The sequence below is a fragment of the Aotus nancymaae genome, unplaced genomic scaffold (assembly GCF_030222135.1).
Source record: "Aotus nancymaae isolate 86718 unplaced genomic scaffold, 86718_ANA_hifiasm-v0.15.2.pri h1tg000016l, whole genome shotgun sequence".
In the NCBI taxonomy this organism is placed as follows: Eukaryota; Metazoa; Chordata; class Mammalia; order Primates; family Aotidae; genus Aotus; species Aotus nancymaae.
The window spans coordinates 72,176,155-72,193,470 of NW_026988428.1; the positions used below are offsets into that span (position 1 = coordinate 72,176,155).

The 17,316-nt window shown below is 46.1% G+C and overlaps 1 protein-coding gene and 1 pseudogene across 5 annotated transcripts in view; one reads left to right on the forward strand and one right to left on the reverse strand.

The window, feature by feature from the left end:
• The window catches only part of B4GALNT3 (beta-1,4-N-acetyl-galactosaminyltransferase 3), a 96,812-nt gene that overhangs the window by 35,461 nt on the left and 44,035 nt on the right, over nt 1-17,316 (reverse strand). The gene's annotated exons all lie outside the window — the stretch shown is intronic.
• LOC105705191 (poly(rC)-binding protein 1-like) lies at nt 12,706-13,779 on the forward strand (annotated as a pseudogene).

The following is a 17,316-nucleotide window of genomic DNA, read 5'->3' on the forward strand; positions in this document are numbered from 1 at the left end:
CTGGAGGGCTGACAGCTGCTCAACTGCGAGGTCTGATGATTAAAACTTGCCAAAGCCAACTGAGGTTGTTGCGATCTGTCCTTGGTGGCGATAAATGGGGCGGGGAAGGCATGCATGACAGTTAACTCTGTTCTCCAAGACAGGAATATGGGGACCTGCTTTCTTTCTCCCAACAAAATGTCATTTTTTTTTAAATTTTAAAAATATAAAGTACATCTGAGCAGACAAAACATCATTTTAATGGAACTTCAGGTTAGACCACATCAGGGGTGAAGGAGTGAGTTGCATGGTTTAGTTAACGACCCCACCACGATCAGTCTATCCGATGTTTTCTATTGGAGCTTATTCATATTCTTAGTCTATTTTTGTTTTTGTCCCAATGCCATACATCATTTCCATTGTGATGATGGAGACACAGAGACCTGCAGAAAAGTTAACTGATTTGTTCAATGTCAAAGGGAAGCCTGTGCTGAGAACTGAACTAGAGCCATGGCCTTTGATTCTTGGCCCAAGGCTTCGTGCACCGCAGCGCAGTACGGAGCCATAGCTGCTAGAGTTAAGTGAGCTGCAGGTGGAGTATTCCAGGGGAGGACACTGGCTGAGCCTCATCTAGGAAAGGGCTGAAAATTAGCACAATGCAGGCAGAAACTAGGTCTTGTTTGTTATTAGACTCTCACTGTATAAATGAGTTAAAATTAGCAGTTTCAACACATCCCCGCTTCAGAAAAGGATTAAATTGCCTGGGCCTGATTTTATATTCTCACTATATAAATCAGGCATCTGATGCATGTAGAGTGAATGAATGAAGGAAGGAAGTACAAGGAGGGTTCAGTGAGAGGCCTGGCATATTTATCATGGTAGAACAAATCAGGCATCTGCTGGTCACGATTCTGGGCTAGGGACTGAATGAAGTGACAGACACTGGCTCTGATGTTGAGAAATTAACAACCAGCTGAAGGCTGTCGCAGCACCCTTGGGACACTCACAACGGCACAGATGTCAAAGACACAGCCCAAAGGTGCCTTGAAGGAAGCACTTTCTTTCGGGAATGCTTTGTCTCTTTTTTAAATTTAATTTTCTTGGGGAACATGTATTTAGTAAAATACCTATAACATAAAAGTTACCATTTTAACCTTTTTGTTTGTTTGTTTTTTGAGACAGAGTCTCCCTCTGTCACCCAGCTGGAGTGCAGAGTACAGTGGCGTGATCTCAGCTCACTGCAGCCTTAACCTCCCAGGTCAAGCAATCATCCTACCTCAGCCCCCAGGTAGCTGGGACCACATGCAACCACAGGTATGTGCCATCATGCTTGGCTAATTTTTTTTTTTTTTTGTAAAAACAGGGGGTCTCTCTGTTGCCCAGGCTAGTCTGAAACTCCTAGGCTCAAGTGATCCTCCCTTCTTGGCCTCTCAAAATGCTGAGATTACAGGTGTGAGCTACCATGCCTGGTCCATTTTAAACCACCCACCCCTTTTTTTTCACCAGGCTGGAGTGCAGTGGTGCCATCTCGGCTCACTACAACCTCCACCTCCTGAGGTCAAGTGATTCTCGTGTCTCAGCCTCCTGAGTAGCTGGAATTACAGGCATGCGCCACCACACCCAGCTCATTTTTTATTTTTAGTAGAGATGAGGTTTCACTATGTTGGCCAGGATGGTCTCAATCTCCTGACTTTGTGATCTACCCGCCTTGGCCTCCCAAAGTGCTGGGATTACAGGCATGAGCCACTGTGCCCAGCCACATTTTAACCATTTTTAAGTGTACAGTTTAATGGCATTAAGAACATTCACATTGTTGTGCAACTGTCACCACCATCCACCTCCAGAACGTTCCGTCATCCCAAACTGAAACTGTACCCATTGAACACTAATTACCACTTCCTCCTCCCCCCAGGCCCTGGCAACCACCACTCTACTTTCTGTCTCTATGAATTTGACTACTCACAGGATTTGACCTCACAGAAGTGGAATCATACAATATTTTTCCTTTTGCGTCTGGCTTTTCTCACTTCACATGTTCTCAAGGTTCATCCATGTTGTAGCATGTGTCAGAATTTCCTTCCTTTTTAAGGCTGACTATCCCATTGTATGGATAGCCCACATTTTTGTTACCCATTCATCTGTCATAGACACTTGGACCGTTTCCACCTCTTGCTATTGTGGAAAACGCTGCTGTGACCCTGAGTGTGCAAATCTCTCTCAGAGCCCCTGCTTTCCATGCTTTTGGAAGTTACATTCTTTTAAACTGCATGCAAGGAATAGGTGCTACAGGCCAAGGGAGGCCAGGCTGCTCTCTTGTTTGCTGGCAAAGCTCATATTTGATGGAGAAAGCAGAAAGTCTGGGAAGCCTTGGGTGGGAAGAGGAGTGGTAGGTGAGTAGAGTCAGGTTGGGGCAATCCCAGCCAACAAGTTAAAAAAAAAACAGAACTTCTGAGCGGGCCTGGAATAGGGCTCTCCCAAGGGCCAGGGAGGCCTTAGTCCACTAGCCTGTGTGGAAATCAGCAGTTCCAACACACCCTAGCTTCAAAGAGAGGCTAAATTACTTGCTTCTATGGAAACTCCAGCTCAGTGCCGATGAGGTCTGCAAACTGTTGGTTGCCTGTCCTCAGTGAGGCCAGTACAGAAACTTAGAGTGAGCATGTAGAATTTGTGCAATTCAACACTGGGGACATCAGTGTGTGATAGTGGGATCATATCATTGAACATGGTATTTTGGGTGTTTTGAACCCCTGTGGTGAGTCACATGTTGTGCAAGCCGCATACTGGGATTGTGTAGCAGGACCATGTCACTCAGTGACAAACCAGGAACTAAAAACAGAGGCGGGAAAAACTGGTTCTTCACTGTAGTTTCTTCCAGTTGTTATCATGGGCCTGCCTCCCCACCCTCTCTTCTTTCCTAACTTAGGCCAAGAGTAATTTTGGGAAAGACCAAAGAGTAGCTCACAGAATCAAAGAGAGAATCATACAACTGGGCCCCAGAACCAAGGCAGTGACTAGAATCTCAGCAGCTACCCAGTGACCCAGCTCCAGACACCTCAGTGTGTCTCTGCTAAGGATTCGAATTCCCAGGACAGTCTGAGTGACCTGGAATTAAATTCCTGGGAAAAAGGATCTAAGTGACCCCAGGATTCAAATCTCCAGATGTCCCATGGTGGTGAGGGGTGGGCCACATCAGGAGGAGTGATGGTGAGAGCCCTGCAACTCCATTAGAATCACGGGTAGGGAGAGGATGATCCTCTGAATCTTCCCTGTGAAAATAGCTTAACTCTGAATAACTGATTGTTATTCCTAAACCGGGATGCAACTTCTCTGAGAGCCATTATATTCTTAATTCAAAGCCACATAAAATGCAGATGTCGCTGAAGGTATCAAAGATACAAACATATGGAGTTAGTTTTACAATACTTAAGAAACTTTTTAGAAGCACACGTGGAAGGTGCAAGAGCTGACTATTTAGAATATCCCCTGGAAAAGTGAGTTCTCATGCAGATAGACAATGCACAAGGATTTCTTGGAAAGTTGAGATAAAACAGTCGTCTGCCACAGCCTTTGAAAGTGACACTCCAATTCATTTCTGCTGTTGTTGACACGGAGTCTCAGTCTGTAGCCTAGCCTGGAGCACAGTGGCGCAATCTCGGCTCACCGTAACCTCCGCCTTCTGGGTTCAAGTGATTCTCCTGCCTCAGCCTCCTGAGTAGCTAGGATTACAGGCAGGTGCCACCACACCTGCCTAATTTTAGTATTTTTAATAGAGACTTTTTTTTAGGTTTTATTATATTGGCCAGGTTGGTCTCAAACTCTTGACCTCAGGTGATCCACCAGCCTCAGCCTCCCAAAGAGTTGGGATTACAGGCGTGAGCCACCGCACCTGGCCTCCAATTCATTTTAACTGTAATTTTTAAAAAAGAAAATTTAAAAATCGCTGCTGTCTAGAGAAGCTGAGAAATCCAACATTCGACCTGTTAGTAAATGAAGCTTTAAAGATGGAGGCTATTGTCTGAGGTAACAAAGCAAGTTAGAGGCAGGACCAGGACTAGAACCCAGGTCTCTGCTCTCTGGTCTGGGAATCTTCAGTTCAGACCTCACATCCAGCCTCTAACATGTGGAGCTGTTTTCAGGTTGTGAGCCTGATGAGGAACGCACAGCAGTGTCAGGAACAGTAGTGACGCATTTAGTAGTTTGGAATCCTAAGACTAACCATACAGATCCAGGTCTAAAGAGGCAGCCTGGAGAACAAGCTTCTCTGAGAATTTCAGAGCCGACAAGTTGAAGTCCAGACTAATTAGAAATCTAGAATATTTTTTTCTTTTTTTAAAACAGAGTCTTGCTCTGTCACCAAGCCTGGAGTGCAGTGGTGCAATCATGGCTCACTGCAGCTTCTAACTTCTGGGCTCAAGTGATCCTCCCACCTTAGCCTCCCGAGTAGCTGGTATTACAGGCGTGTGCCACCACCCCCAGGTAATTTTTAAATTTTTTGTAGAGATGGGGTCTTGCTATGTTGCCCAGCTCGGTCATGAACTCCTGGCCTCAAGTGATCCTCCCATCTTGGCCTCTCTAAGTGTTGGGACTACAGACGTAAACCATACTGCCTGGCCTAGAATATTTTATCACTTAAGGGCAAGCTTTTGAGCTCTTCAGAAGCATAGATTATGTAACACTCACCTTTGAACCCTCCTTTGGCTTCAGCCTAAAAACTTTTCCTGTGCATTCATAACTGTGCATTCTTGGCTAACTGGGGTGCAAAAGGCCTAGCTTTTAGCCTGTCTCAGCTTTGGACACGCCTGCCTCACTAAGCTTGATCATTTCCAGCTTTTGACTTAAAGGAGAGGCATGGGACTCTCCCTGTCACTTGAACAGTTAGAAGCCAGTGAAGGGTTATTAATTGGCCGGGTTTCAATACTGTTGTGTCTCAGGGAAGAGGGAGGCCTGAGCACAGGGAGAGAGATGGGAGAACAGTCCATGAGTGGGGCAGTTGGAACACGTACCACATTTATGGATTAAGTTCACCATCTTATTTGGGTGCAGTTTGTGATACCTTAAAATAATTACAACAGTAACATCACAGATCACAGATTCCCATAACATATGAAATAGTAATGGAAACATCTGAAGTATTGCAAGAATCATCAAATGTGACAGACACAGAGCAAGCACGTACAGCTTCCCAGACTTTCTGCTTTCTCCATCAAATATGAGCTTTGCCAGCAACATGGCACTGGCAGACTTGGTGCACTCGGGGCTGCCACGACCTTCAATTTGTAAACAACACAGTATCTTTTTCTTTTTTAATTAATTTTTTTTTAATAGAGACGGGGTTTCATCATGTTGGTCAGGCTGATCTTGAACTCCTGACCTTGTGATCCGCCCACCTCAGCCTCCCAAAGTGCTGGGATTACAGGCGTGAGCCACCGCGCCTGGCCACAAGGCAGTATCTTGAAGTACAGTTAAAGCAAAGCATGAGAACATGATACCTGTACTGCTCTGTGATCTCTCGCAACATGCTACACGGAGGGAAAAATACTCTTTTCTGTGCACTGACAACCACTTTTTGTAATAAACGAGCAAATGCAAGTATACTTGATAAGAGAGAGGAATGGAGACCCAGTGGGTGGAAAGGAAGCTCGGAGGGAGCACCGACCGGCAGCTCATCAATGTCATTTATGTTTGCTTTCTGCCTTTACAAATAAGAATCTGTTCACTGGACTGCAGTGTCATTGTTGAAGTCTCTGCTTTACTTCAGATACTATTAGTTACAATCCCATAACATAATTTCTACTGATCTACTCTTACCTTTCAGCAGTGCAATGAGACTTCGACTCTGATGAAGGTTGATTAAACTACTGAGCAGGCCTTTTACATCCCATACAGCTCTATGTCTGTAGGGAAAAGTGTAATAATAGAGAAGTGAGAACCTTCCTAAATCAACTGGTTATTTGATGTGTTAGTGACCATATGTTCAGAACTCAAAATCAGGATATGTGGTCTGGCTATGGCAATAGAATGTCTGAAATAGTTCATCTCTCCTGCAAAACCAGGCCGGTTACATTGTTGATACTGTTACCAGTTTCAAAGATCTCTATTGTCCTTAGCCTCACACGTTTGCTAAAATCACTGGTTAAAGCACCAGAAGGGACTGCTCTACACAACCCATGTATAGCTGGGTCAACGGGAATGTTGCTAAAGATGCACTGATAGCTTTAGAGGATAAAGGTTTATTCCAAAACCCTCTATCCCATGTTCTGTCTTGCTGCTGACTCCCAGTGATTTCTCCCACACTCCCTTTTCCCTGAGTCAAAGGGTCGATCCAGGTCTAACCCCATGCTGGAGGGACATGACAGCTGGGCCAAACCATACACAGAAGTGGAGGCGGCAATAGAACCAACGCTAGGTCAAATATATGTTGAAATTCCCCCATACAGAGGACGTAACAAGAGGGTAGAAAGCTGACAACATGAAAGGGACTAACCTGGCCCATGAGATAATACTTTCCATGGAAATAACCCTAGGGTGATGACAAGTGCTGTTGAGGGCTGAGTGAGGAGCTCACCCCTCCTCACCTTTTGCTGGTGAGACTGAACTAAGAAACAGCAGTCGTTCAACCTAAATTTGTGTCCCTGATTCGGCTGAAAGAGCCTCTGTGAGCCAACACATCAACAAGGTCTGGTGGGAATCAAAGAGAAAATCAAGGATATCTAAGAAGATGAGCTGATAAAAAGCTTCTCGGAATGGGATGGGTGACTCTGATCCTTACCAAAAAAAAAAAAAAAAAAAAAAAAAGCAGAAAGGAAAAAGATGCTTTGGGGAAGGAGCCAATGCTACGAGAAAGCTCTCGGATGAAAGGAGAGGGAGCGTTACTGCGCGTTCCGCCAGCAGTGAACATTTGAACCCTTCAGATCTGTGCAATTCTCATTTTACCTGTGTGATGCTTAAATGGTTTCTGAAACGTTCTCCTATTTGTGAAGATGACTGAAGCACAGAGAAGTTGGATTGTTTTTCTTTTGGCTTCTTGAGCATAAACTTTGATACTCAATGATCCATGATAGCTGCCAGTATCCTAGTAATACATAAAACCCTTGAGAAGCTATTAACTGTTTAGCCTTCCCAGGTCTTAGGGGAATATGTTTTCCATCTTTCAAAGAGCCTGTTGTAGGCAATTTGTAGGGTAAGATGCAAATACTCCCTTGAGTGGGCTGAGGCACTAAGATAGGTTTCCCTAAAGTTCACCACCATATAAAAACAGACACAGGCTTCTCACAAAGACAGCACAGTCTGATATTTATGTTGAATTGGCTTCTTGGATCAGTTTATTAGAATTCTGATGGTTGCACGAAATGGCTCACAGTGGGAAGGAAGCTTTAAAGAGACCTTAAAGAAGAAGCCACATGGGCAGACAACAAGCTAGATTTTCTGAGCATCTATTATGTATATAGTCAGTCCTTGGTATACACAGGTTCCATAGGTTTCATATGTGTGGATTCAAACAACAGGATTGAAAATATTCAGAAAAATAAAAATAAAACACAATACAATAATAGAAAATACAGATTAAAAATATACAGCGTAACAACTATTTACAGTGCTATGTAAATGCAAATGCTTTTGCACTGTATTAGGCATTAGAAGTAATCCAGAGATGATTTAAAGTGTATGGGAGGGGCTGGGCATAGTGCCTCATGCCTGTAGATCTAGTGCTTTGAGAGGCTGAGGTGGGAGGGCAGCTTGGAGGGCAGCTTAGAGGCCAGGAGTTGGAGACTTGGCTGAGCGACAAAACAGATCTCATCTTTACAACAACAACAATTAGCCAGACATGGTGGCACATGCCTATGGTCCTAGAGGCTGAAGAGGGAGGATCACTTGAGTCCCTGAGTTGGAGGCTGCAGTGAGCTATGATCAAACTGCACCCCAGCCTGGGGAAGAGAGTGAGACCCAGCATCTTAAAAAAAAAATTATATGGGAGGGTATGTGTAGGTTATATGCAAATACTGCACCACATTTTATATAAGGGACCTGAGTAACCTTGGATTTTGGTATCCATGGGGCATCAACCCTGTAATCAATCCCCTGTGGATACCAAGAGACAAGTGTACACAGCTGCCTTGTCGGGCTCTGAGTGGATGTCGAAGATGAGTAAGAACCAGTTTCAGAGCCAGAAAGATCCAGCATTGAATCCCTGCACTGTCACGTTTTAGCTGGTGACCTTTGGCAAGTTCCTTAATATCTTAAAGCCCAGTTGTTTCACCTCCTTACTCCCATAATTCAGCTGGAAAGATGAATTAGGTACATGAATGAATTAGTTTCCAATGCACAACAGCCCTGTAAGGTACTGTTCTCCCCATTCTCCTAAGGATAAAACTGAGGTTTAAGGAGTTTACATGATTGGCCCCAGATCCTAAAGGTAGCTAAACTGGGATTCAAACAAATTCTGTTTGGTTTCAAAGACCACACTCTTCCCACTACTGCCTGGTTAATCCTCATTCCAACCCTATGAAGCTAGTATCATGGAGCCCCACTGGTAAGGAAATGGAGGCCAAGGAGCCAATTTGGGTCAGGCAATGATTAAGTCACAGCTGATGGTTCTGCCATAGCCACTAATGCATGGCTGGGCTGGAGTTCACACCCAGCCTGCCTCTCCTGTGCTTTTCCCCATGGCACACCGCTGCTTCACACAGGAAGGGTGTTCTGATAACGTGACAAGTACATAACTGAGCAACTGAGTCAAGTCTTCCAGAATTCAGGGAGGAGGATCCTGGTGGTCAGGGACGACATCATGGTAAAGTAGATCTCGAATAGGCATTTTGAGAAAGGTGGAGTTGCTGGGTCTGGGAATGTAAAGAAATCACTGAAATAAAATTAAATGGAAATAAAATCACTGTCCCTAAAGAGACCTAGATTTTACAGGACCACCTCCAGTCCCCTCATCCTCCACAAGACACCTGTCTTGGATCCCTGACTGGAACCTAGAAGTTTTGTTTCTAAAATACAAGTAACATATGACCACTCTCCTCCGGCTAAATCAGAGTACAGAAGTGTGTCAAGCAGAAGGTTATGATTCCCCTGTAATCCCCGATCTTCTCCCACGGACTACTCCTTACCCTTTTGCTAAATGCTCCTCATTTTTCCTTTAACCTTTAAATACTGGATTGCTTACCTTAGGGTCAGTCCCTGCTGATTCTCTTTGCCATCAACACTGCGGCCTTGCTGTTTGGCGAGTCTTTGGAACACCATTTGTACATAGATGACTTCCCTAGCCTTAGCCCAACCACTCCCTCGACCCCTCGCTTGTACATCGAATTTTCTTACTCGCTCCCTCACCTGGATATCAGAGGCTTCTGAAATTTAACCTAACTCTTGGTTTTTCCTTCCAAACCTGCACCTCTCCATCCTGTAAGTGGCAACTCCAGCCTTCCAAGCACCCAGGTCAAACACCTTCAAACTACTTGATTTCTCTCCCCATATCCAATCTCTCAGTAAGTCCCATCAGCCATACTTTCAAAAGCTGTGCAAAATCTGACTACTTCTCCCTCCTCTGTCTTCACCACTCCAGTCCTAGACGTCATCGCTCTTCCAGTCCCCTTCTGTTCACCCCTGCACCTAGAGTCTAGCAGCCAGAGGGATCCCACCAAAACATTAGTAAGGCCCTGTCAATCCTTGCTTGGAACCTTCCAGTGACTTCCCAAATCACTCAGAATACAATCCAAGATTCTTCTGATGGCCAATGAGTAAAGTTTATTGGAGAAAGACCCAGTTTACACTTGTTACCCTGTCAATTATTAATAGTACCAGCTTTCAGGCTCAGAAGTGTTCCAATTTAAACAATCAATTGATATGGTCGCTCAACTAATAAGGCCTTACAGATTAAATCTCCAATCTCATCTCCTTTCTCTTTATTACCATTTCATTCCAGCTTCCTGGATCTCCTTGCTGTTTTTCCAATATGCCTGACCTCAGGTGATCCACCCGCCTCGGCCTCCCAAAGTGCCGGGATTACAGGTGTGAGCCACCACGCCCAGCCGAGAATTTGTGTTCTTAACCACTATTCTGAATCAATTCCAAACTCTTCTTATATATGGACCCTTTTTTATTTCCTAAAAATCCCAGGTATTCACCACAACCAGTGAACAGACATAAATAAGAAAAAAAATCACCTCTTCTCCTTCTCTGCCTCCCCGCCACAATTAATGTTGACAGCACAACAATCTTCCATACCTTCCTCCTTGCTCTCATACCAATAGCATTTATTTGTCTTTTGTTTAAAAACAGGTTCATTTTTTATGTGTATTACTCTGACACTCGCTTTTCTCACAGCATGGACATTTCTACAAATCAAAAAATAACTCATTTTTAAAAAATAGCTACAGGAATATTTCATGGTATGTCTACCTCACAGTTTAGCAAACTACTTCCCTACTGACCGACATTCAACCATTTGCAAATATGTACAGCTGCGATGGTTTCTATAGACCAAGTTCCAAAGTGAGATTTCTAGGTCAAAGGGTACAGTATATTTTTTAAATTTGAGTTGATATTGACATCATTTTTTCCAAAAAAGTTTGAAAACAATTCAGCCTGGCACTAACACTGTTTAAATGTGTCTGTTTCCTGGCAGCCTCGCCAGCACCACACACATTCTATACATCAGCACCACACCACAATCTAACATTTTTGCCAATCTGATGGGATGGCCTATTTTTAAAATATAGATGAGCTTATGCTATAACATTATCCTGCAGTTTGTTTTTCTTTCTCTCAACAATAATGTCTGAACCATATAAAAATTTTGCTATTTGTGTCATATGATTCATCTGTGACCTGGCACATTTTTCTTTCCTGCCTGGGACAGTTGATCTGTGACTGAAATGGGAATGACAATGTTGATCTACCTTAATTGGCAAGAGAAGAAGAAATCATTTAAAAACAAGTACAGAACCATTTCACACCCATTAGGACAGCTATCATTAAAAAATAAGACTGTAGGCTGGGTGGGTTGGCTCATGCCTGTAATCCCAGCAGTTTGGGAGGCCAAGGAGGGCAGATCATGAGGTCAGGAGCTCGAAACCATCCTGGCCAACATGGTGAAACCCGGTCTCTATGAAAATACAAAAAAAATTAGCCGGGCGTGGTGGCACGCGCCTGTAGTCCCAGCTACTCAGGAGGCTGAGGCAGGGGAATCGCTTGAACCCGAGCAGCGGAGGAGGCCGTGGGCCAAGATCGTGCCACTGCACTGCAGCCTGGGCTCTGCACTATAGCAAGACTCTGTCTCAAACAAAAAGTGTTGGCAAGAACACAGAGAAACTGGAACCCTCATACACAGCTGGTGAGAAGGTAAAATGGTGTAGCCGATTTGGAAAAATCTGACGGTCCCTCAAAACATGGAGTTACTATTTGACCCAGCAATTCTATTCCCAGGAAAAATGAAAGCCTCGGAGCAGCATTATTCCTAGTAGCCAAAAAGCAGAAACAATGCAAACGTCCATCAACTGTGAATAGATAAGCAAAATGTGGTCTATCCACACAACAGAATATTACTTAGCAATGAGAAGAAATGGGCCGGGCGCAGTGGCTCACACTTGCAATCCCCATGTTTTGAGGAATTGAGGTCAGAGGATTGCTTGAGGCCAGGAGTTAGAGATCAGCCTGGGCAACATAGGGAGACTGTGTCTATATAAAAAAGTTTGAGGCTGCAGTGAGCTATTATCAGAGGCATTGGATAGGCTGCATTCCCAGTAAATTGAGGCATTCTTAATCAGAGAATGAGATAGGAGGTCTGCATAAGATACAGGTCACAAAGACCTTGCTGATAAAACAGATTGCAGTAAAGAAGCCGGCTAAAACCCACCAAAACCAGGATGGCAATAAAAGTGACCTCTGGTCTTCCTCTCTTTTACACTCCCACCATGCTGTCATTTACAAACGCCATGAAAACAACGCACCTCTTTCCAAACACCACCTCAGAGGCATCCCTCCTGGCAACATGGCATTTGTAAATGACAGTTTACAAATGCCATGGCAACATCAGGAAGTTAACCCTATATGGTCTAAAAAAGAGAGGCAGGAATAATCCACCCCGGATTCACCCTGGATTCCTGTGCGAAATCCAAGAACCCTCTCTTGAGGTCTGGATCTGGACTCCTTTCTGGTAACGCTATGATTATGCCACTGCACTCCAACTTGGGCAATAGAGCAATACCCTGCCTCAGAAAGAAGGGGAAGGGAAGGGGAGAGGAGGGGAGGGGAAGGGAGCAAAGGGGAGGAAGGAGAGGGAAGAACTGACATATGCTACAACATGGAGGAAGCTTAAAACATATTAAAAATACTTAAAATTAAAAAACACTTAAAAATATTGTATGATTCCATTTGTGCAGAATAGGCAAATCCAGGCTGAGTGCAGTGGCTCACTCCTGTAATCCCAGCACTTTGGGAGACCTAGACAGGCGGATCACCTGAGGTCAAGAGTTTGAAACCATGAGACCATCCTGGCCAACATGGTGAAACCCCTCTCTACCAAAAAATATAAAACTTAGCCAGGGCCGAGCCTGCCTCCGGAGTCGCCACCGCCGCGCCCTCGCCCACCTGTCAGCCTGCCCGCTCTCGCGGCCCTCGCTCGCCTCGCGCCTGCAGTTTTTGGGCCTACACCTCCCCTCCCCGCGCCAGCCTCCAAAGACTTGACCACGTAACGAGCCCAACTCCCCCGAACACCACCCGCTGCTCGCCATGGATGCCGGTGTGATTGAAAGTGGACTAAATGTGACTCTCACCGTTCGGCTTCTTATGCACGGAAAGGAAGTAGGAAGCATCATTGGGAAGAAAGAGGAGTAGGTTAAGAGGATCCACGAGGAGAGTGGAGCGCGGTTCAACATCTCGGAGGGGAATTATCCGAAGAGAATCATCACTCTGACCGGCCCCACCGATGCCATCTTTAAGGCTTTCGCTATGATCATTGACAAGCTGGAGGAAGATATCAACAGCTCCATGACCAACAGCACCGCGGCCAGCAGGCCCCCAGTCACCCTGAGGCTGGTGGTGCCGGCCACCCAGTGCGGCTCCCTGATTGGGAAAGGCGGGCGTAAGATCAAAGAGATCCGCGAGAGTACGGGGGCGCAGGTCCAGGTGGCGGGGGACATGCTGCCCAACTCCACCAAGCGGGCCATCACCGTCGCTGGCGTGCCGCAGTCTGTTACCGAGTGTGTCCAGCAGATCTGCCTGGTCATGCTGGAGACGCTCTCCCAGTCTCCGCGAGGGAGAGTCATGACCATTCCGTACCAGCCCATGCCGGTCAGCTTCCCAGTCATCTGCGCGGGCGGCCAAGATCTGTGCAGCGACGCTGCGGGCTACCCCCACGCCACCCATGACCTGGGGGGTCCACCTCTAGATGCCTACTCGATTCTAGGACAACACACCATTTCTCCGCTCGATCTGGCCAAGCTGAACCAGGTGACAAGACAACAGTCTCACTTTGCCATGATGCACGGCGGGACCGGATTCACCGGAATTGACTCCGGCTCTCCAGAGGTGAAAGGCTATTGGGCAAGTTTGAATGCATCTACTCAAATCACCCATGAACTTACCATTCCAAATAACTTAATTGGCTGCATAATCAGGCGCCAAGGCACCAACATTAATGAGATTCGCCAGATGTCCGGGGCCCAGATCAAAATTGCCAACCCAGTGGAAGGCTCCTCTGGTAGGCAGGTTACTATCACTGGCTCTGCTGCCAGTATTAGTCTGGCCCAGTATCTAATCAATGCCAGGCTCTCCTCTGAGAAGGGCATGGGGTGCAGCTAGAACAGTGTAGGTTCCCTCGATAACCTCTTTCTGCTCTTTTCCCATGATCCAACTGTGTAATTTCTGGTCAGTGATTCCAGGTTTTAAATAATTTGTAAGTGTTCAGTTTCTACACAACTTTATCATCCACTAAGAATTTTAAAATCACATTCTCTGTTCAGCTGTTAATGCTGGGATCCATATTTAGTTTTATAAGCTTTTCCCTGTTTTTAGTTTTGTTTTGGGTTTTTTGGCTCATGAATTTTATTTATTGTTTGTCAGTAAGAAATGTAAGAGTGGAATGTTAATAAATTTCAGTTTAGTTCTGTAATGTCAAGAATTTAAGAATTAAAAAACGGATTGGTTAAAAAAAAAATTAGCCAGGTGCGGTGGCGCATGCCTGTAGTTCAGCTGCTCGGGGAGGCAGAGGTGGGAGGATAGCTTGAGCCCGGAAGGCAGAAGTTTCAGTGAATCGCCACTGTGCTCCAGCAGCCTGGGCAACAGGAAGACCCTATATCAAAAAAAAAAAAAAAAAAAAAAAAAAAAGAAAAGAAAAGAAAAGAAAAGAACATGCAAATTCATAGAAGCCAAAAGGAGAGTCCATGGTTGCCAGTGCTGGAGGTGGGAAGAATTGGGAGTGACTGCTAACGGTATGAGGTTCCTTTTTGGGTGAGGAAAGTGCACTGGAATGAGGCAGTGGCAGTGGTCGTACAGCCCTGTGGATACACCAGCACCAGTGAGTCGAATACTGTGATGAAGGAATGCCGTTTCTTAGATGGGTGTTGAGAACTCGAGGTGGCAGACCTACAGCCTCTACTCCTCTTTCCACATCAACATCTGGGGCTTTCCCTTCTTCCTGCTTCCCAAAGCATCTCTACTCCCAGTTTAATTATGACCATTCCCTAGAGGGCTGCCAACAGGTTTCTTTTCAAAGCAGCTCTGTAGGGTTTGCACCGCTCCTCCCTCTCATACCCAACCCCTAGACCGTTTACTTATTAAACCAATTAAATTAAATGACTCACATTTGCACCCTTGGGCATGAAGCCGGTAAACAGCTCACAAAAGAGTCACTTGCACTTGAAAGGGCCGGTTTCCCTCCCAGCCCAGTCAACTCCCTTTACCAGTCCCCTAGCGCCCCCCACCCCCAGAGTGTTTCTCACATCACAGGAGGAAGAGGATCAGGGGGAGCTGCTAGCCCTTCCCAACGTGCTTCCTCAACCCCAAGGAAGGCCACACCAACCCCTCAAAAAGATGACACAATAGCCTTCTTATTCCACTGCTTACAAGGCCAGCAGGCAGATAGGTCAGTATTGCAGAAGTCATCTGGAGCCCTCTTGCCCACCCTTCGCTGCCACATCTTACCCCCACAGCAGTATCAGCGCCATTTCTCTGGGTGCCCAGTTTCTGTCAACACCTGCTTTGAGCTGGATGCTCTGGAGATACCATGCTAGATTAACTAGGTTAGGCAACCTCGGCCTAACGCTCATCTTGCCTGAAAAGGAAAGGAAATGGTCCCGATTATTACTCCAGGCTCTAAGACCTGTGAGTTTTCAGTTCAATAAATGTGGACTGAACTCATTCAGCCCTGGAAGGGAACAAAGGTATGCCAAACAAGGACTCAAGGAGGACACAGTAGGTCTCGTAGTGGTAAGTGGATAATTTCAGTGAAATGCAGCAAGGGATGAAACTGGGATACATGTGGAAAAGAGGTGTCCTGGTCTCCTCTCCTTGCTCCCACCACACACAGCACACTTCTCTGCCCTGTTGAGCAGGGCACTGGGTGGGGACACACATTAACAAGGCTGGCAGGATCTTCCCTAGGCCACACTTAGAATAACCCAGCTCTGCTCTCCAAACACCACCTCAGAGGCATCCCTCCTGACAGTCTGGAATCCAGGAGGAAGTGTGATTTGAGTCAGATCCTGTCCTGGAGTGGAACCACATCCTCTTGCCACCCCCTACACAGGCATTTCCGCCTTTGTGTATTTATAAGACTCACTTAAACTAGGTACCAGCAAATCGGAGCAGAGACCTGATTTAGGTCAATGAAATCAGCACTTGGGAGAGTAAAGACACCCTGAGAGCAAGTTGCTATTTTTTCTCCTATTCCATATCCGGGTTTCAGTATCATTTAAATTCCCCAGAAAGCCTCCCTCTCTCCCCATTCAGTGTCACTTCCCAGTTTCTCCTGCCCTGGAAATCTCCCTTTCTCTTGTCCTCTCCAGGCCGATGAGTTTTTGTTTTTTTGAGACTGAGTCTCGCTCTGTCGCTCAGGCTGGAGTGAGTGCAGTGGCGCAATCTCGGCTCACTGCAACCTCTGCCTCCTGGGTTCAAGAGATTCTTTTGCCTCAGCCTCCTGAGGAGTAGCTGGGACTACAGGCGCATGCCACCACGCCTGGCTGATTTTTGTATTTTTAGTAGAGCCTGGGTTTTACCATATTGGCCAGGCTACTCACAGACTCCTGACCTCCTGATCTGCCCACCTCAGCCTCCCAAAGAGCTGGAATTACAGGCGTGAGCCACCACACCTGGCCCCCAGGTGGCTTTCTAATGTTCATTTATGATTAAGCAGTTGCATTTTGCAAAGCGCTTCTCAGCTGTTAACAAGCCCATCCATCTCCTCCTAGGAGGGATCTGAGTTCCCAAAGCAGGTTAGGGGCAGGGCAAAGGTACAGCAGAAGGTGAGTAGGTGCAGGTGTGCAGCTGTCCTCCGCCCCTATCTGCTTCAGATACGTTGTCCATCATCTTTGAAGTGTTGGACAACAGGCAGTGATGGGGAAAGCAGTGTTGCCTGAGTGTGTCTATCGTAGATACCTGCTGGGTAAGAAAAACCAGTAGAGCACGTCTCCGCCTCTCCTAAGTGGGGCACCTTCCCAGCAAGGCACTTAAAAGCGTGTGCCTCTGCCCAGACATGGGTCACATGCTGTCCTGCCAACCTCACGAGGCTGCACGAGAGGAAAAGACCCTGGTTCCCTGGCTCCCTGCCTCCTTACTGAAAAAGATTGTGTATGGAAGGCCTGCTGGGACCCTTTGTGGCATGAGACAAAGAGGGTTGTCTAGTTCCCCCTTACTTTGGCTGAAGTCCTAAGTCTGCGAGGGTCAGTCCTCAAAGCAGTATGTTTGTAATCTCTGCTTGGGCAAGAACGGCGTGGAGCTCTGCTGGAAGGGCCTGTGCAAATTAGAGGTCAGAGGGAAAAGGCCATGGCTGAAGTGTTGAACATGGGGTTTGGGATAGTGGCAAATATTTAAGTGAGGGGAATAAGGCCAATCAGAGGCTGTGCCCAATTCCAGGGGACATCTGCAGAGGAGCAAACCTCAGGTGTAATTTAAACATAACAAAGTTGTTTTATCGCTTAAGACCAGGAGTTTGAGGCCAGCCTGGGCAACATAGTAAGACCCTGTCTCTACAACAAATTTTTAAAAATTAGCCAGGTATGATGGTGCACACCTGTAGTCCCAGCTACTCGAAAGGCTGAAGTGGGAAGATCACTTGAGCCTGGGAGTTCAAAGCTGCAGTGAGCCATAACTGCATCACTGCATTCCAGCCTGAGTGATGGA